Source organism: Homarus americanus, unplaced genomic scaffold, assembly GCF_018991925.1.
Source record: "Homarus americanus isolate GMGI-L3 unplaced genomic scaffold, GMGI_Hamer_2.0 scaffold54097, whole genome shotgun sequence".
In the NCBI taxonomy this organism is placed as follows: domain Eukaryota; kingdom Metazoa; phylum Arthropoda; class Malacostraca; order Decapoda; family Nephropidae; genus Homarus; species Homarus americanus.
Window position 1 is genome coordinate 100,380 of NW_024754269.1, and position 17,488 is coordinate 117,867.

The following is a 17,488-nucleotide window of genomic DNA, read 5'->3' on the forward strand; positions in this document are numbered from 1 at the left end:
GAGTGAAGGGATGAGGCAAGGTGAAGCAATGAAGCAAGGACCAAGGCTAGTGTAACAGAGGTCGAGTAAGAGGGTGAGACAAGGACATACTCGACACTGGACTTGACACTCACTTGAAACTCGACACAAAAAGGACTTGTAAACATAAAGTGCTTATTGACACAACCTGTAAATATGTTTTTTTTCTTTTAAGCAAACCTTAAGTGTAAATGTCAAGGGTTATTGTTGTTGTTGTTGTTGTTGTTTTTATTGTTGTTGTTGTTATTGTTGTTGTTATTGATGTTATTGTTATTGTTGTTTTGATGGGTGGAGGAGGTCTGTGGCTCCAGCGATCGTCATCTGTCTTAAGGGTCGTTCGGTGGAGAGAGAGAGAGGCGTGGTAGTAGGGGAAAGGTTTTATGCGGGAGGCGGAGAAATGGTTTTTAGTGAATAGAGGAGATTAGGAAGAGCCTGTCTGTCGTTGTAAACAAAAACAACAACAAAAAACAACAACAACAACAACAACAACACATATCATTGTAGCTTCCGGGATTTACAAGAGGAGGCGGCAGAGTTAGCTTTTATTTTTTTCACTGTAGGAAAAGGAGAAGTTTTCTTTGAGGGAAGGTTATAGTGTCTTGGAGAGAGAAAGTATATTTGGAGAAGAATGTACTCGGGAAAGTTTTTTTTTTTAGAGAGATCTGTATTTGTGTGTGTGTGTGTGTGTGTGTGTGTGTGTGTGAATTTTAAGTACTTGAAAGGGAAAGTCTCTCTCTCTCTCTCTCTCTCTCTCTCTTCTCTCTCTCTCTCTCTCTCTTCCCGTCACTCTATATAGAAACTATAGGCAGCAGATGCCCATTATGACCCATTGCAAAATACATTACAGAAGGTAAGGTCAGGTTAGGCGTTGTAGATACGAAATGTAAGTGTGTTATAAGTGAGGCTATTTTTATACTGAAGGGGAGGGTAGGAAGAAGGGGATGTATACCCCCCCCCAACGCCCTCCCCACCCCAACACCCTCCCTACCCCCAACACCCCTACCCCCCACCCACACGCCTCCCTACCCTCCACCTACCCCCCCACCCCCAACACGCCCCCCCAGCCCTCCCCACGCCTCCCCACCTCCCAACACGCCCCCACCCCCAACACCCCCAACACGCCCTCCCCTACCCAGCACGCCCCCCACCCCCACGCCCTCCCCACCCCCCATCCCCCACCCCCCCCCCACCCTCCCTCCTGTAGGCCTCCCACCCCACTCCCCTCCCCCCCACCCACCCCCCACGCCTCCTCCCCACCCCAGCCCAACATTTCCCCCCCATAACCAGATATTTCTAGGTTCCACTGCAGACCCAGTACTTACAGACTATAGGAGACACAACAAAATATCCTATATTTGAGAAAGACGAGGTAGGGAAGGAGGAGGGGGGAGGAGGGGTTAGGAGGGGGGGGTGGGAGGGAGGGAGAGGAGGAGGGGGGGGTTAGAGGAGGGTGGGGTGAAGGAGGAGGAGGAGGGGGCAGGAGGAGGAAGGAGAGGGGTGGGGAGGGAAGGAGGAGGGGGAGGAGGAGGGGGGGGGGTAGGAAGGAGGAGGGGGAGGGGTTGAGGGGGTGGGGAGGAGAGAGAGAGGGGGGTGGGGAGGGAGGAGGGGGAGTGAGAGGAGGTTAGAGGAGGGGGGTTAGAGGAGGGGGATGGGGTAGGGAGGGGGAGGGGGGAGGAGAAGGGGAGGGGGAAGGTTAGAGAAAGAAGATGACAGGGAAGGGGAGGACTAGTGAGAGGAGGCGAAGCATGAAGATGATGAGGCGTAGGAAGAGGAGGAATTCATGGCAGGAAGATTCAGTGAGCCTGTTAGGTTGGCGTTGAGGAAGAGGTGGAGGAGGACGAAGAGGAGAAGCAGGAGGAACAAGATAAGGAACATGAAAAGGAGGAAGAATAGGAATGGGAGGAGGAAAGGAAACAAATGGGACAGGAACAGCAGGAACAGGAGGAGGAGGAAAGGAAACAGATGGAACAGTAATAGAAGAAAGAGGAGAAGGGAAGAAGTGAGGCGAGGCGTGGCACTACTGACGTCATGTTCCGCCCTTCACAACTCATCTTTATGACCACCTTCAGGAGCCGAGTCCCTTTGTGCCTGGGCTGCAGTTTTATCACCACGTCACTCTCTCCTCCCGGGAATTGTCATACGAGGCCGCGGTAGTGTGTGTGTTTAGAGGAGTCTTCCCTGCTTAAGGTGATCTCGAGGCGGTTTTCTTTGCCCTTTTTCGGTTGACTTTCTGAATTGTATTTTTATATACGTCCAAGGGATAAACATTTTTATTTTATTTTATTTTTTTTCGGTCTGAAGTAATTATTGTTGATGCTTCTTATTTTTATTTTTTGAGGCGATTTTGAGGTACAAATTTCGATTTACGATTATCATATGACATTTTTTTTTACTTTTCTTCTTAGCTTTTTCATATTTTTCTTATTAAAGGAACAAAAATTGATTAATCTAGCAAGTGTAATTAATTATACCAAGGAAGGTACACAGTCTCAATTAATCAGCAGTTGGTGAGGGGGAGGGGGGTGGGTTAATGGTGGTCGTTAACAAGGGGAACAATAAGTATTTAGGGTAATTAGCATCGACCAGCGTGACCTATGATGACAGCAGCTTTATAACGCACAATTTACCCTCCGCCAAAATAAATTCTACTTCTAATTTCTCTGAATTTTGCGATATATATTTTCACATTTTTAATATAGAAACGTTTTATTATAATTTTGAGTTTGTTTGTATATAAGGATGTCATATTGCTTTTTTTTACACACACACACACACACACACACACACACACACACACACACACACACACACACACACACACACACAGGAACAGACACACACACACACACACACACACACACACACACACACACACACACACACACACACACACACACACACACACACACACACACACACACACACACAGAACACACACACACACACACACACACACTGGGGAGGATCTATTTACTCCTGGTGAAAAATTATCGGAGGAAGATATATAGATGACAAAAGTGGTACCGTATCATCGGTCACCAGGGAGAAGGTGTCCTAGTGCGTGTCTTCCAGTCTTTCCTAAATGATTTACTGATAAAACATTTTTCTGTAGAGTTTGTCTCGTTAGTTCTTACTTGATGGTGTGGCTGTAGTGGTGGAGAAGGGAGAGAGTGGTGGTGGGGTGGTAGGGAGGGAGAGGGTGGGTGGTGGTGGTGGATGATGGAGAGGGTGGTGGAGGAAGGGGAGGAGAGAGAGTGGTGGAGGGAGGGAGAGTGGTGGAGGGAAGGAGAGAGTGGTGGTGTGGAGAGTGGTAGTGGTGGTGGATGATGGAGGGTGGTGGAGGAAGGAGAGTGGTGGAGGAGAGAGAGAGTGGTGGAGGAAGGAGAGTGGTGGAGGAAGGAGAGATGGGGGAGGAAGGAGAGTGGTGGTGGTGGATGAGAGAGAGTGGTGGTAAGGTGGTGGTGGATGATGGAGAGGGTGGTGGAGGAAGGGAGAGAGTGGGAGGGAGGAGAGTGGTGGAGGAAGGAGAGAGTGGGGGAGGGAAGGGAGAGAGTGGTGGTGGTGGTAGTGAGGGAGAGGGTGGTGGTAGTGGTGGTGGATGATGGAGAGTGGTGGAGGAAGGAGAGAGAGTGGTGGAGGAGGTGAGAGTGGTGGAGGAGAGTGGTGGGTGTGGTGGATGAGGAGAGTGGTGGTAGTGGTGGTGGTGGATGATGGAGGTGGTGGAGGAAGGAGAGTGGTGGAGAGAGAGTGGTGGAGGAAGGAGAGAGTGGTGGAGGAAGGAGAGAGTGGGGAGGAAGGAGAGAGGTGGTGGTGGTGGATGAGAGAGTGGTGGTGAGTGGTGGTGGATGATGGAGAGGGTGGTGGAGGAGGAGAGTGGGGGAGGAGGGAGAGAGTGGTGGAGGAAGGAGAGTGGGGGGAGGAAGGAGAGAGTGGTGGTGGTGGATGAGAGAGTGGTGGTAGTGGTGGTGGATGATGGAGAGGGTGGTGGGAGGGAAGGAGAGAGTGGTGGAGGAGGGAGAGTGGTGGAGGAAGGAGAGGAGGTGGTGGTGGGGTAGTGAGGAGAGATGGTGGTAGTGGTGGTGGATGAAAGAAGGGGTGAGGTGGTGAGTGGTGGTGGATGATGGAGAGGGTGGTGGAGGAAGGAGAAGTGGTGGTGGTGGATGAGAGTGGTGGTAGTGGTGGTGGATGATGGAGAGGGGTGGTGGTAGTGGTGGTGGAGGAAGAGGAGAGAGTGGTGGAGAAGGAGGAGTGGTGGAGGGAGGAGAGAGAGTGGTGGAGGAAGGAGAGTGGGTGGTGGTGGTTGTGGGGGGAGAGGGTGGTGGTGGAGTGGTGGGTGGATGATGGGAGGGTGGTGGAAGGAGAGAGTGGTGGTGGGTGAGATGAGAGAGTGGTGGGAGTGGTGGTGGATGATGGAGAGAGTGGTGGTAAGTGGTGGTTGATGATGGAGAGGGTGGTGGAGGAAGGAGAGAGTGGTGGAGGAGGGAGAGAGTGGTGGAGGAAGGAGAGAGTGGGTGGTGGAAGTGAGGAGAAGGTGGTAGTGGTGGATGATGGAGAGGTGGTGGAGGGAAGGAGAGAGTGGTGGTGGTGGATGAAGTGGTGGTAGTAGGTGGATGAGAGGAGAGGGTGGTGAGTGGTGGTGGATGATGGAGAGGTGGTGGAGGGAAGGAGAGAGTGGTGGAGGAGGGAGAGTGGTGGAGGAAGGAGAGTGGTGGTGGTAGTAGTGAGGAGAGAATTGGTGGTAGTGGTGGTGGATGATGGAGAGGGTGGTGGAGGAAGGAGAGAGTGGTGGTGGTGGATGAGAGTGGTGGAGTGGTGGGGTGGATGATGGAGAGGTGGTGGTAGTGGTGGTGGAGGAAGGAGAGAGTGGTGGAGGAAGGAGAGTGGGGGGGAGGAAAGGGGAGGAGAAAGAGTGGGGGGGAGGGAAGGAGGTGTGGAGGAAGAAGAGAGTGGGGGGAGGAAGGAGAGAGTGGGGAGGGAAGGAGAGTGGGGGAGGAAGGAGAGAGTGGGGGGGAGGAAGGAGAGGTGGGGGAGGAAGGAGAGGAGTGGTGGAGGAAGGAGAGAGTGGTGGAGGAAGGGAGAGAGTGGAGGAAGGAGAGAGTGGGGGAGGAAGGAGAGATGGTGGAGGAAGAGGAGAGTGGAGGGAAGGAGAGAGTGGGGGAGGAAGGGAGAGTGGGGAGGGAAGGGTGGTGGAGGGAAGGAGGGGGTGATGAGGTGGAGGAAGGAGAGTGGGGGAGGAAGGAGAGAGTGGTGGAGGGAAGGGAGAGTGGGGGAGGGAAGGGGAGAAGGTGGTGGAGGGAAGGAGAGAGAGTGGGGGGGAGAAGGAGGGAGTGGGGGAGGAAGGAGAGTGGTGGGGGAGGGAGGAGGGGTGGTGGAGGAAGGAGAGAGTGGGGAGGGAAGGAGAGTGGTGGAGGGGAAGGGAGGAGTGGGGGGAGAGGAAGGGGTGGTGGAGGGAAGGGAGAGTGGGGGAGGGAAGGGAGAGAGTGGGGAGGAAGGAGAGAGAGTGGGGGGAGGGAAGGAGAGTGGGGGGGAGGGAAGAAGTGGTGGAGGGAAGGAGAGTGGGGGAGGAAGGAGAGTGGGGTAGGAGAAGGGGAGAGAGAGAGTGGGAGGGAAAGGGGAGAGTGGTGGAGGGAAGGGAGAGAGTGGGGAGGGAAAGGAGAGAGTGGTGGAGGGAGAAAGGAGAGTGGTGGAGGAAGGGAGAGTGGTGGGAGGAAGGAGAGAGTGGGGGAGGAAGGGAGAGGAAGGTATGGAGAGAGTGGTGGAGGAAAAGGGAGAGTGTGGGGGAGGAAGGAGGAGAAGTGGGGGAGGGAAAGGGGAGAGTGGGGGGAGGAAGAAGGAGGAAGTGGTGGAGGAAGGAGAGAGTGGTGGAGGAAGGAGAGAGTGGTGGAGGAAGGGAGAGAGGTGGGGGGAGGAAGGAGAGTGGAGGAGTATGGAGAGTGGTGGAGGAAGGGAAGAGAGTGTGGGGGAGGGAGGGAGAGTGGGGGAGGGAAGGAGAGAGTGGGGGGAGGAAGGAGAGAGTGGGGGAGGAGAAAGGGGAGGGAGTGGGGGGAGGGAGAGAGGAGTGGTGGAGGAAGGAAAGTGGGGAGGAAGGAGAGGTGGGGGAGGAGAGTGGTGGAGGAAGGAGAAGGTGGAGGGAAAGGAGAGAGTGGGGAAGAGAAGAGAGTAGTGGAGGGAGAGAGAGAGAGTGGGGGAGGAAGGGAGAGTGGTGGAGGGAAGGAAGAGTGGTGGAGGAAGGAGGAGAGAGTGGGGGAGGAATGAGAGAGAGTGGTGGAGGAAGGGAGAGTGTGGTGAGTGGTGGTGGCATTAAAGTTAACATAAACCACACATCTTGAGAATCACACACACACACACACACACACACACACACAGACAGACACACACACACACACACACACACACACCAACGAACACACACACACACACACACACACACAGGTATTGCAACTCTCACCGTCAGTTTTCCCAGATGGCGGTTTAACCTTGTTAGGGCGGTGTTGTGTAGTTTGGTCGGTCATTACACCAGCTGGGTCGAGCGTGGTCCACTTCCTGCACAATAATACTCGCACAACAGAAATGTATTGTGTGGGTGTGCTAGTTGTCCGTGTATGTATGTTTGTATGTATGGCGACCTGTGGTGTAATGGTCAGAATGCTCGCCTCGCAAGTGAGTGGTCCCGGGATCGATCCACGGGCTGGGTGAAACTATGGGCAAGTTTCTTTACCATTGCCTCTGTCTACCCAGCAGTAATTGGGAACCTGGATGTTAATCGATTTACCGATCGTGTTCCGGGGTAATGGTTAGCCAGTGCAGATGGTGAGTTGTCCGGTCTTCTCGGACTATTCCTTGACACTGGGTCATGCAGCTCGTTAACTCAGGGTGTGATTGTTGTGTTGGCGACAGCTTCTACACCTTAAACACTGGGTCATGCAGCTCGCTAATTCAGTGATGGTTGGTTGTTGTGTGGCGACAGTACCTTAAACACTGGGTCATGCAGCGCTCGCTAATTCAGGGTTGTGGTTGTTGTGTTGGCGACAGCTGCTACACTAAGAAAATTCACGCCTAGGTGGCCCTTGGGCCGGCCATCCTCCCTTCACACTAGGGGCAACATCATTGTGGCAATATTATGTATATAGCGTAGCAGCCATTCCATTGATTTTTATTTAGCATAGATAAGAATGCAACTAACCTAAACTTAGCCTAACTAAACCTAACCTGCTAAACCTAACTTAACCTAACCTAACAAATCCTCGTCAAATTTCTTATTTTTTTCATTTCAACTCATTACACTAATTGGTTCAGGTAAATTACTGAAGCAATAATTTCAGGATTAGTCTTTTCCTCTATCGGCTTCAATCACCTGGACAAATTACCTCATTGCCAACTAGGTGATTTTTCATTTTTTTTCTTTTTCTTTTTCTTTCCATAATACTTTGATGTTCTAAAGACATAATTATAATCTGCTGGAGTGATTATACTGGATATACTCCTGGGCTGAGATGTATTCAGCTGGGAGACTTACTGTGTACTGAGACTCGTAGATATACTTCGTCAGGTTATGTGCGTGATATATTTAGTGGGTCTTCTTCTTCTTCTTCTTCTTCTTCTTCTTCTTCTTCTTCTTCTTCTTCTTTTTTTCTTTCTTCTTCTTCTTTTCTTCTTCTTCTTTTCTTCTTCTTCTTTCTTTGCTTTTCTTCTTCTTTTTCTTTTTTTCTTTTCTTTTTTTCTTTCTTTCTTTTCTTCTTTTCTTTCTTTGCTTTCTTCTTCTTCTTTCTTTTCTTTCTTCTTCTTCTTTCTTCTTTCTTTCTTTTCTTTCTTTCTTTCTTCTTCTTTTGTTTCTTTTTCTTTTCTTTCTATTTCGTTTTTCTTCTTCTTTTCTTTTGTTTTCTTTCTTTTTTTTTTTCTTCTTCTTTTCTTTCTTTTTTCTTCTTTTCTTTCTTTTTTTGTTTGTTCTTTTTTTCTTTTTTCTTTATTTTTGACTTTTGTTTCTTCTTTTCTTTCTTTTTTTTTTTCTTTCTTTCTTTTATTTCTTTCTTCTTTCTTTATATTCTTCTTCTTCTCTCTGCCCTCAACATCTCCCCTCCTCTCTTCTTCTCACCCTCAACATCTCTCTCCTCCTCAACATCTCCTCCTCTCTCCTCTCACCCTCATCTCCTCCCACCTCCTCTTCTCTTCCCTCTTATCTCTTCTCTCTACCCTCAACGTCTCCTCCCTCCTCTCCTCTCACCCTCAATGTCTCCTCCCTCCTCTTCTCTCACCCTCAACGTCTCCTCTCACCCTCAACATCTCCTCCTCTCCTCCTCTCCCCTCAACGTCTCTCCTCCCTCCTCTTTTCTCCCCTCAACATCTCCTCCTCCTCTCTCTCCTCCCTCCTCTCCTCACCCTCACGTCTCCTCCCTCCCCTCTCTCACCACCTCTAACGTCTCCTCCCTCCTCTTCTCTCTACCCCTCAACATCTCCTCCCTCCTCTCCTCTCTCCTCAACGTCTCCCTCTCTCTCTCCTCCCTGTCTCTCCCCCCTCACATCTCCTCCCTCTCTCCTCTCACCTCACGTCTCCTCCCTCCTCTTTTCTCACCCCAACATCTCCTCTCACCCCTCAACGTCTCCTCCCTCCTCTCCTCTCACCTCAACGTCTCCTCCCCTCCTCTTTCTCACCCTCAACATCTCCTCTTACCCTCAACGTCTCCTCCTCCTCTCCTCCTCTCACCCTCAACGTCTCCTCCTCTCTCCTCTCACCCCTCAACGTCTCCTCCCTCCTCTTTTCTCACCCTCAACATCTCCTCTCACCCCTCAACATCTCCCCCCTCCTCCTCTCACCCTCAACATCTCCTCCCTCCTCTTTCTCACACCTCACATCTCCTCTCACCCTCACATCTCCTCCTCCTCTCTCCTCTCACTCACTCCCTCTCCTCTTCTCTCCACCCTCCATGTCTCTCACCCTCAACATCTCCTCCTCTCTCCTCTCACCCCTCACATCTCCTCCCTCCTCTTTTCTCCCACCCTCACCTCCTCTCACCCCTCAACGTCTCCTCCCCTCCTCTCCTCTCACCCTCCTTGTCCTCCCCTCCTCTTTCCTCAAATCTCCCCACCCTCACGTCTCCTCCTCTCTCTCACCCCTCAACATCTCCTCCCTCCCTCTCCTCCCCCTCAATGTCTCCTCCTCCTCTTCTCTCACCTCAACGTCTCCCTCTCCTCTTGTCTCCTCCCTCCTCTCACCCTCCCTGTCTCCTCCCTCCTCTTTTCTCCACCCTCCAACTCTCTCTCACCCTCAACGTCTCTCCCTCCTCTCCCCTCTCACCCTCAACGTCTCCTCCCTCCTCTCCTCTCACCCTCAACGTCTCCTCCCTCCTCTTCTCTTCTCCTCCTCTCTTCTCTCACCCTCAACGTCTCCTCCCTCCTCTCCTCTCTCACCCTCAACGTCTCCTCCCTCCTCTTCTCTCACCCTCAACATCTCCTCTCACCCTCAACGTCTCCTCCTCCTCTCCTCTCACCCTCAACATCTCCTCCCTCCTCTTTTCTCCCCTCAACATCTCCTCTCACCCTCAACATCTCCTCCCTCCTCTCCTCTCACCTCATCATCTCCCTCTCACCCCTCAACATCTCCTCTCTCCTCCTCTCTCACCCTCTCCTCTCCACCTCAACATCTCCTCCCTCTCTTCCCTCTCTCCACCCCTCAACATCCCTCCCTCCTCCTCTCCCACCTCAACGTCTCCTCTCACCCCTCAACGTCTCCTCCCTCCTCTCCTCTCACCCCTCATTGTCTCTCCCTCCTCTTCTCTCACCCTCAACGTCTCCTCTCACCTCAACGTCTCTCCCTCCACCCTCAACGTCTCCTCCTCCTCTCCTCTCCACCTCATCTCCTCTCCCTCCTCTTCTTTCACCTCAAGTCTCCCCTCACCCCTCAACGTCTCCCCTCTCACCCTCAACGTCTCCTCCCTCCCTCCACCACTCCTTCCCTTCCTCTCATCTCCTGTTTCAAAATCTCTCTCATTTTCCACTTCGTTTCCTCCTCAATTGCCTCATTCACCTAACCGTTTGCCTCCCCCAGCTCTGACTGTTGCCGTGTGCCAGTCAGTTCAGTTAAGATGAAGGTAACTGGGCGTGTGTGACTGTATAAACGACTGGGAGAGCTCAGAGTGGCCTAATATAGTAAGCCAAGAGTTATTAATATTTATGTGTGTATCTTTCGTGGAAATCATAATACTAAAAAAAACCTGTATGCAAATTAGGACATTTGCATATTCAGACAGGTTATAGCACTGTCTATTGAGGTTCAATTTACATGCACTCGAGTCACAGGTGATATGTCAACAAACAATAGAATGAGCCCTAACTTAGCTAACACTACCACCTAACTACATAACGCTAACCCTGCTAACGCTAACTAACTGCTTAAACTATTTAACTCTAACTCTAACTTTAAACTTAACCTCCTCAACCGCCTAACCTAATCTAACCTATAGGTGGTTAATCTTTAGGTGAAATAAGTTGCTGTGGAAGACTCAGTCGATGGCAGGCGGTGGAGTAGGAGGGAAAGGCGCGCGCGTGCTGGTGTGGTGGTGGTAGTAGGGACACACACACACACATACACCTCAGTCAGTTATTGTCCAGGCGCGGGCTGAGACACACACACATACACACACACATATACACACACGCTTGGTAGTGAGTGGTGTGGTGTGTGGGGGAGGACGGTGTGTGTGTGTGTGTGTGTGTCTGTGTGTGTGTGTGTATATACTAGACACTGGTGGTGATAGTGACCGAATATTGTGTTGTGGTGCTCGTAAAACTGAACATTATTACTGTGTTACTGTTACTTTCTGTTACTGTTTTTACTGTTACTTACTGTTACTGTGTTGCTGTTGTTGACTTACTGTTTCTGTTATTGACTTGCTGTTACTGTTGCTTACTGTTACTGTAATTGACTGTAACTGTTACTTAATGTTACTGCTCTTACTGTTACTGTTGCTTACTTTTTCTGTTATTGACTTTTACTGTTAATTACTGTCACTTACTGTTACCGCTTGTTTATATACTGATTTCTACTACCACTACTACTGCTACTATTTCTAGACTACTACTACTGCTACTACCACTACTTTTAATATAGTTAATACTGCTCCTATTTCTAGACTACTACTACTACTTTTACTATTACTTACTACTGATACTATTTCTAGACTACTAATACTACTTCTACTACTACTACTACTACTACTACTACTAATAATAATAATAATAATAATAATTACTACGAGAACTGTACTTACTCTATATCACTGACATCTCTTAAACAACATATAGTTACCCCTACGTCCAATATATTTCTCTATTTCCTCCCATATGTTTATTTTAACTTCCAATATATAAACTCCACATAATACTTCTGTTAATCCAGTTAACTGTATACTACCACTCTCTGTACAGTCACGATATGAACTGGAGTTAACTGGTGAACATTATAACGTGATCGGTTACAACTACAATGTGTGTCTAATGCTATAATCATCCGGGTCACTGTAGCGGTATACCACTCGCTCAGCTGGGACTAACAAATACCAAGGTAAGTGTTTTGTCTTTTTATAGTAATATATAATAACATTTTATGTATAGTTAATAATAATAATAATAATAATAATAATAATAGGGTCTATATGCTCCTCTCTCTCTCTCTCTCTCTCTCTCTCTGAAAATGCCCCTCTCTTCTGAAAACTTCCTCAGTCAGTTCAGAAGAGAGCATTAGTAGAGACTAAGTAAACACAATCTTTCCCTCTCCCAAAAAAAAAATATGCGGAACGAGAGATAATAAATGAGACAATCTCTATCTCACCGTGAACAAAGAGACGATGCTGGAGATAATGGAGAATAGACATTAAGGAGTAAGACATAAATTGGTGAGGGGAAAAAAAGCTGAGGGAAAAAAGGGGGGGAAAAAATAAAAGAATGGTAAGAGCCTAGGGAAGCGCCTCTTGCGTTAGATGTTGGAACTAGACGTATCGTATATTTCGAGCCAATGCGGACACTCCTTCCAATCTCCCCTCCATTTCTCTTATGGGTCTCTCCTCCCCACCTTCGAGAACATTTCTGAAGGGTGCTAGTTTGGGCAAAATAGTAGTAGTAGTAGTAGTGTAGTAGTAGTAGCACGGGAATCACCCTCCGGTGAGGTGTTCTTAATAAACAGAGACATTAAAACTATTGAAGAAACATCCTGCAAGCGGAATGAAGGCGTACAGGGTGACTATATCCCACCAAATGCTGTCTCCTGTTCGAAAATAGAGATGGGTGTGGAAAAAAAAGGCACTGAGGAGCTCGGAAGAGCCGGCCCTTCAGAGTCTGGATGCAAACGGTTGAAGTCATCCTCTTTCGTAAGTTTGGCCCTGTGTGGCTTAATCTCTGCACTGCCATTGCCGCCCTTGCAAGCTTGCATCCTCTTTACTGCCATCACGTCAGGGCCTGACGGCCTGCCGCCTTATTCCTCTGGAAAGAAACCGGGATGTAGACCTATAGGGGTGGAAAGTGCTGAGGCGGATCATCGGAGAAGTGCATAATGGAGGTGGTAAGAGATGATGTCAGAGGCAGCAGGAACCTGGGTGTGTGCTGGCCACCAGGCTGGTGGAGGCGGCCATTCACGCCATGAGATTGATGTTTGAGCAGCGTGATTGGCGGGCCGTTCTCCTGGTGGATGCTTCGACATTCAACATAGCAACCATGAGCTGCGCCTGCACAACATCAAGATCAAAGTGTCCTGGCTTTGCGTGTATGTTGAAAGATTCGTATAAAGATCCTTCAGACCTCATAGTAAACATGAATACGGTGATGCATCCTACAGTCATTTGAGAACCTTGGGGACCCGTTGCAATGGCAATGTATACATTTGGCCTATCAGTGCTCAACAGAAATAAAATTTGCGAAACAACTGGGGTCAAACAAGTGGCATATGTGATGGCCTTGAGGAGCAGGAAAAGTGAGTGCATCAAAGTGAGTGGGACCTGTGGTAACACATCGCGAGGTCACAAATAGGTACCCAAACGCTAGCAAGTCCTTCCTCATCGACGACCAGAACGTTATGAACCCGGGCTTTGGGTTTTTGGCTGATGGGGTTCAAGGTAACTGGGACGGCCAAAAGACATCTAGGCGCTATGGTAGCTCTGGACCAAGACCGAGTATAACGGAAGGTGAATGAGTGGGTTAGCGAAATCAAGCTCTGTCTGGGATTGCCCCAACACCAAACCACATGCGGCGCTGCAGCATTCACCCATGGAGTCAAGCATCGCTGGAGACTACCTGATGCGTACCATCCTGAGATCGGACCCTCCTCCACCCACTCTGGAAGCTATCAGGGTCCAAGTTCATTTAAACTAGTGGCTGCCTGACTTAACAGCAGAACGCCTTGCACAAGCCTGGGAGGATGGGACTAACTAATCAGAGGTGCTGACACTCAACATCAAAATTCGCCAGCTCATGGCCCTCGCCATAATAGCGAATGCATCAGAAGTGGACACTGGTGAGCCAGATCCGTGGGGCCATTGTGGATCGGCCTTTCTGCCAAAATGACATGTTGCAGCAACTGTGCTGCGGGTTCCGGTTGACGCCGTAACGCAAGCGCAGGTGGGCGCCTCCAGACTGGTTAAACGCGTTACCGATAAAGGGCAAATGGTTTCATGAGCAAGAATTTACAGATGCCATTGCTCTGGGTGGGCTGGCAGTGGTCGTTGCCCTCTGACCGTCAATAGCTCTTCTATGACGACGATCGCCATGGTCTCTGCAGAAGGGCTTCATTTGCGGGGCATGGCAGGTAAGGATCTCCTTAAAATATGTTGAAGAAATCTGCCGGGACGTCATGGTAGGAACCGACCCTCCTTCCTGGATGGTGGGATCTTTAACCTGGGACTTAAACACATCTCATAGTAAATGTGGACGTCAGTCTTCGAGATTCTGGGCCTTGAGACGCCGACGTATCCAGGATCCCATGGCCACTTGTCACCGTAACCCTGGCTCTCGATGCTGCACATAGAGAACGAGAACGACAGAGGGCGTGTGGGAGAATTCAAACGTTGATCAGTAGTCTCACTCGCCTAGTGTTCACAACCTCTGATTGGGATGGGACCGGTGGGAATGTTTCTACGCCAGACTCATGAGTTGATCTCGAACAAACAGCAACCCAGCCAAGGCTATGTTAGCCTGGATGAGATGTCGACTGTCCTTCTCTCTCTTCTTCGGTCGGCTGCTCTGCCTCAGAACAGGCCTGCCCCTACTCCGACAACTGCTGCAAATATTGACTATGAGGCTACAGTCACCGAATGCCGCATAGATCTTGGCTCAACTAATTTGCTTTTCAGATGGGATAACTTATTATGTATTGGGATATTTAATATTAAGGTAAATAAATGGTGGCGAAGGTGTAATATTAGAGGCTGGTGTTATTATTTATTTAATAATAATAATAATATTTCACTTCAATCGGATGTCAGAATGGACAGACGGAGAAAAGGGGGCAGGAAAGGAAGTAAGGATGGCTGGAGGGGCAAGAAGGAGAGAAGAGATGTAAGAGGAGGGGCTGGCAGGAAAAGAAGGAGGGTAGGGGGGAAGGCAGGAGGGAGGAAGAGGCGCTGGGTTAGCTGCATATTACTTCATTCTTTCCTTCTGTTGTGCTTGGCGGACCAATGAAGACCTACCTGAAGACACCACGACGATACCTCCAGCAGACACCTCGACGATACCTCCAGCAGACACCACGACAATACCCCCAGCAGACACCACGACGATACCCCCAGCAGACACGACGATACCGCAGACACCACGACGATACCTCCAGCAGACACCACACGACGATACCTCCAGCAGACACCACCCTACGATACCCCAGCAGACACCGACGATACCTCCAGCAGACACCACGACGATACCCCAAGCAGACACCACGACGATACCTCCAGCAGACACCTCGACGATACTCCAGCAGACACCACACGACGATACCCGCAGACACCACGACGATACCCCAGCAGACACCACACGACGATACCTCCAGCAGACACCACACGACGATACCCCAGCAGACACCACACGACGATACCTCCAGCAGACACCACATGACGATACCCCAGCAGACACCGCGACGATACCCCAGCAGACACCACGACGATACCTCCAGCAGACACCACCTACGATACCCCAGCAGACACCACGACGATACCTTCAGCAGACACCCACGACGATACCCCCAGCAGACACCACGACATAGCAGACACCACACGACGATACCTCCAGCAGACACCACACTGACGATACCCCAGCAGACACCACGACGATACCCCAGCAGACACCACGACGATACCTCCAGCAGACACCACACGACGATACCTCCAGCAGACACCACCTTACGATACCCCAGCAGACACCGACGATACCTCCAGCAGACACCACGACGATACCCAGCGCCGACGATACCTCCAGCAGACACCACACGACGATACCCCAAGCAGACACCACGACGATACCCCAGCAGACACCGACGATATCTCCAGCAGACACCACCGGCGATACCCCCAGCAGACACCCGACGATACCTCAGCAGACACCAATGACGATACCCCCAGCAGACACCACGACGATACCCCCAGCAGACACCATACGACGATACCTCCAGCAGACACCACGACGATACCTCCAGAACACCTACGATACCCCAGCAGACACCACGACGATACCTCCAGCAGACACCACCGACGATACCCCAGCAGACACCGACGTTGCAGCGCATGACGATACCTCCAGCAGACACCACACGACGATACCCCCAGCAGACACCGACGATACCCCAGCAGATACCACCGACGATACCTCCAGCAGACCACGACGATACCTCCAGCAGACACCACTGACGATACCCCCAGCAGACACCACGACGATACCCCAGCAGACCCCACACGATGATACCTCCAGCAGACACCACGACGATACCTCCAGCAGACACCACCCTACGATACCCCAGCAGACACCACGACGATACCCCCAGCAGACACCTCGACGATACCTCCAGCAGACACCACCGACGATACCCCAAGCAGACACCACACTACGATACCCTCAGCAGACACCACGACGATACCCCCAGCAGCACCACACGACGATACCCCAAGCAGACACCACACACTACCTCAGCAGACACCACGACGATACCCCAAGCAGACACCACCGACGATACCCCAAGCGAACCGACGTCCCGCAGACACGACGATACCCCAGCAGACACCACGACGATACCCCAGCAGGCACCACACGACGATACCTCCAGCAGACACCACGACGATACCCCAGCAGACACCACTACGATACCCCCAGCAGACACCGCACGACGATACCCCAGCAGACACCACATGACGATACCCCAGCAGACACCACGACGATACCCCAGCAGACACCACACGACGATACCCCCAGCAGACACCACGACGATACCCTCAGGAGGCACCACGACGATACCTCCAGCAGGCACCACGCGATACCTCCAGCAGACACCACGGGGATACCTCCCGGTAGGCACCACGACGATATCTCCAGCAGACACCACACGACGATACCCCAGCAGACACCGACGATACCCAGCAGACACCACACGACGATACCCCCAGCAGACACCACGACGATACCCCCAGCAGACACCACGACGATACCCCAGCAGACACCACGACGATACCCCAGCAGACACCACACGACGATACCCCCAGCAGACACCACGACGATACCCCAGCAGACACCACGACGATACCCCCAGCAGACACCACGACGATACCCCAGCAGACACCACACGACGATACCCCAGCAGACACCACGACGATACCCCCAGCAGACACCACGACGATACCCCAGCAGACACCACGACGATACCCCCAGCAGACACCACGACGGTACCCCAGCAGACACCACGACGATACCCCAGCAGACACCACGACGATACCCCAGCAGACACCACACGACGATACCCCAGCAGACACCACACGACGATACCCCCAGCAGACACCACGACGATACCCCAAGCAGACACCACGACGATACCCCCAGCAGGCATCACACGACGATACCTCCAACGACCACCACAAACCCGGAATTAAAACAGTTTCCCTCGCCTCTGTCTGTCGCCTTTGTCACTCGGTAATCCATCAGCTACTCAGCCAAGGTGACAAGCGGAAGACCTGACCGTAAAAATGTCAGGAATCTTGTAGAGGTTGATGGCTTGGTTGTTGTTGTTGTTCTACCTGTGTTATTGTTTTGTTGTTGTTGTTTTGTTCTTCTTGTTGCTCTTGTTCTTGTTCTTTTATCGTTGTTGTTGTTGTTGTTGTTTCTGTTGTTGTTCTTCTTGTTTTTATATATTCTTCTCTTGTTTCTGTTGTCATTGTTCTTCTTGTTCATGTTGTCATTGTTCTTCTTGTTCATATCGTTGTTGTTCTTGTTCATGTCGTTGTTGTTCTTGTTC

The 17,488-nt window shown here is 50.8% G+C and overlaps 1 pseudogene; it reads left to right on the forward strand.

Moving 5' to 3' along the window:
• The first annotated feature begins 13,767 nt into the window (after window positions 1–13,767).
• Window positions 13,768–17,170, forward strand: LOC121855756 (annotated as a pseudogene).
• Window positions 17,171–17,488: the final 318 nt, after the last annotated feature.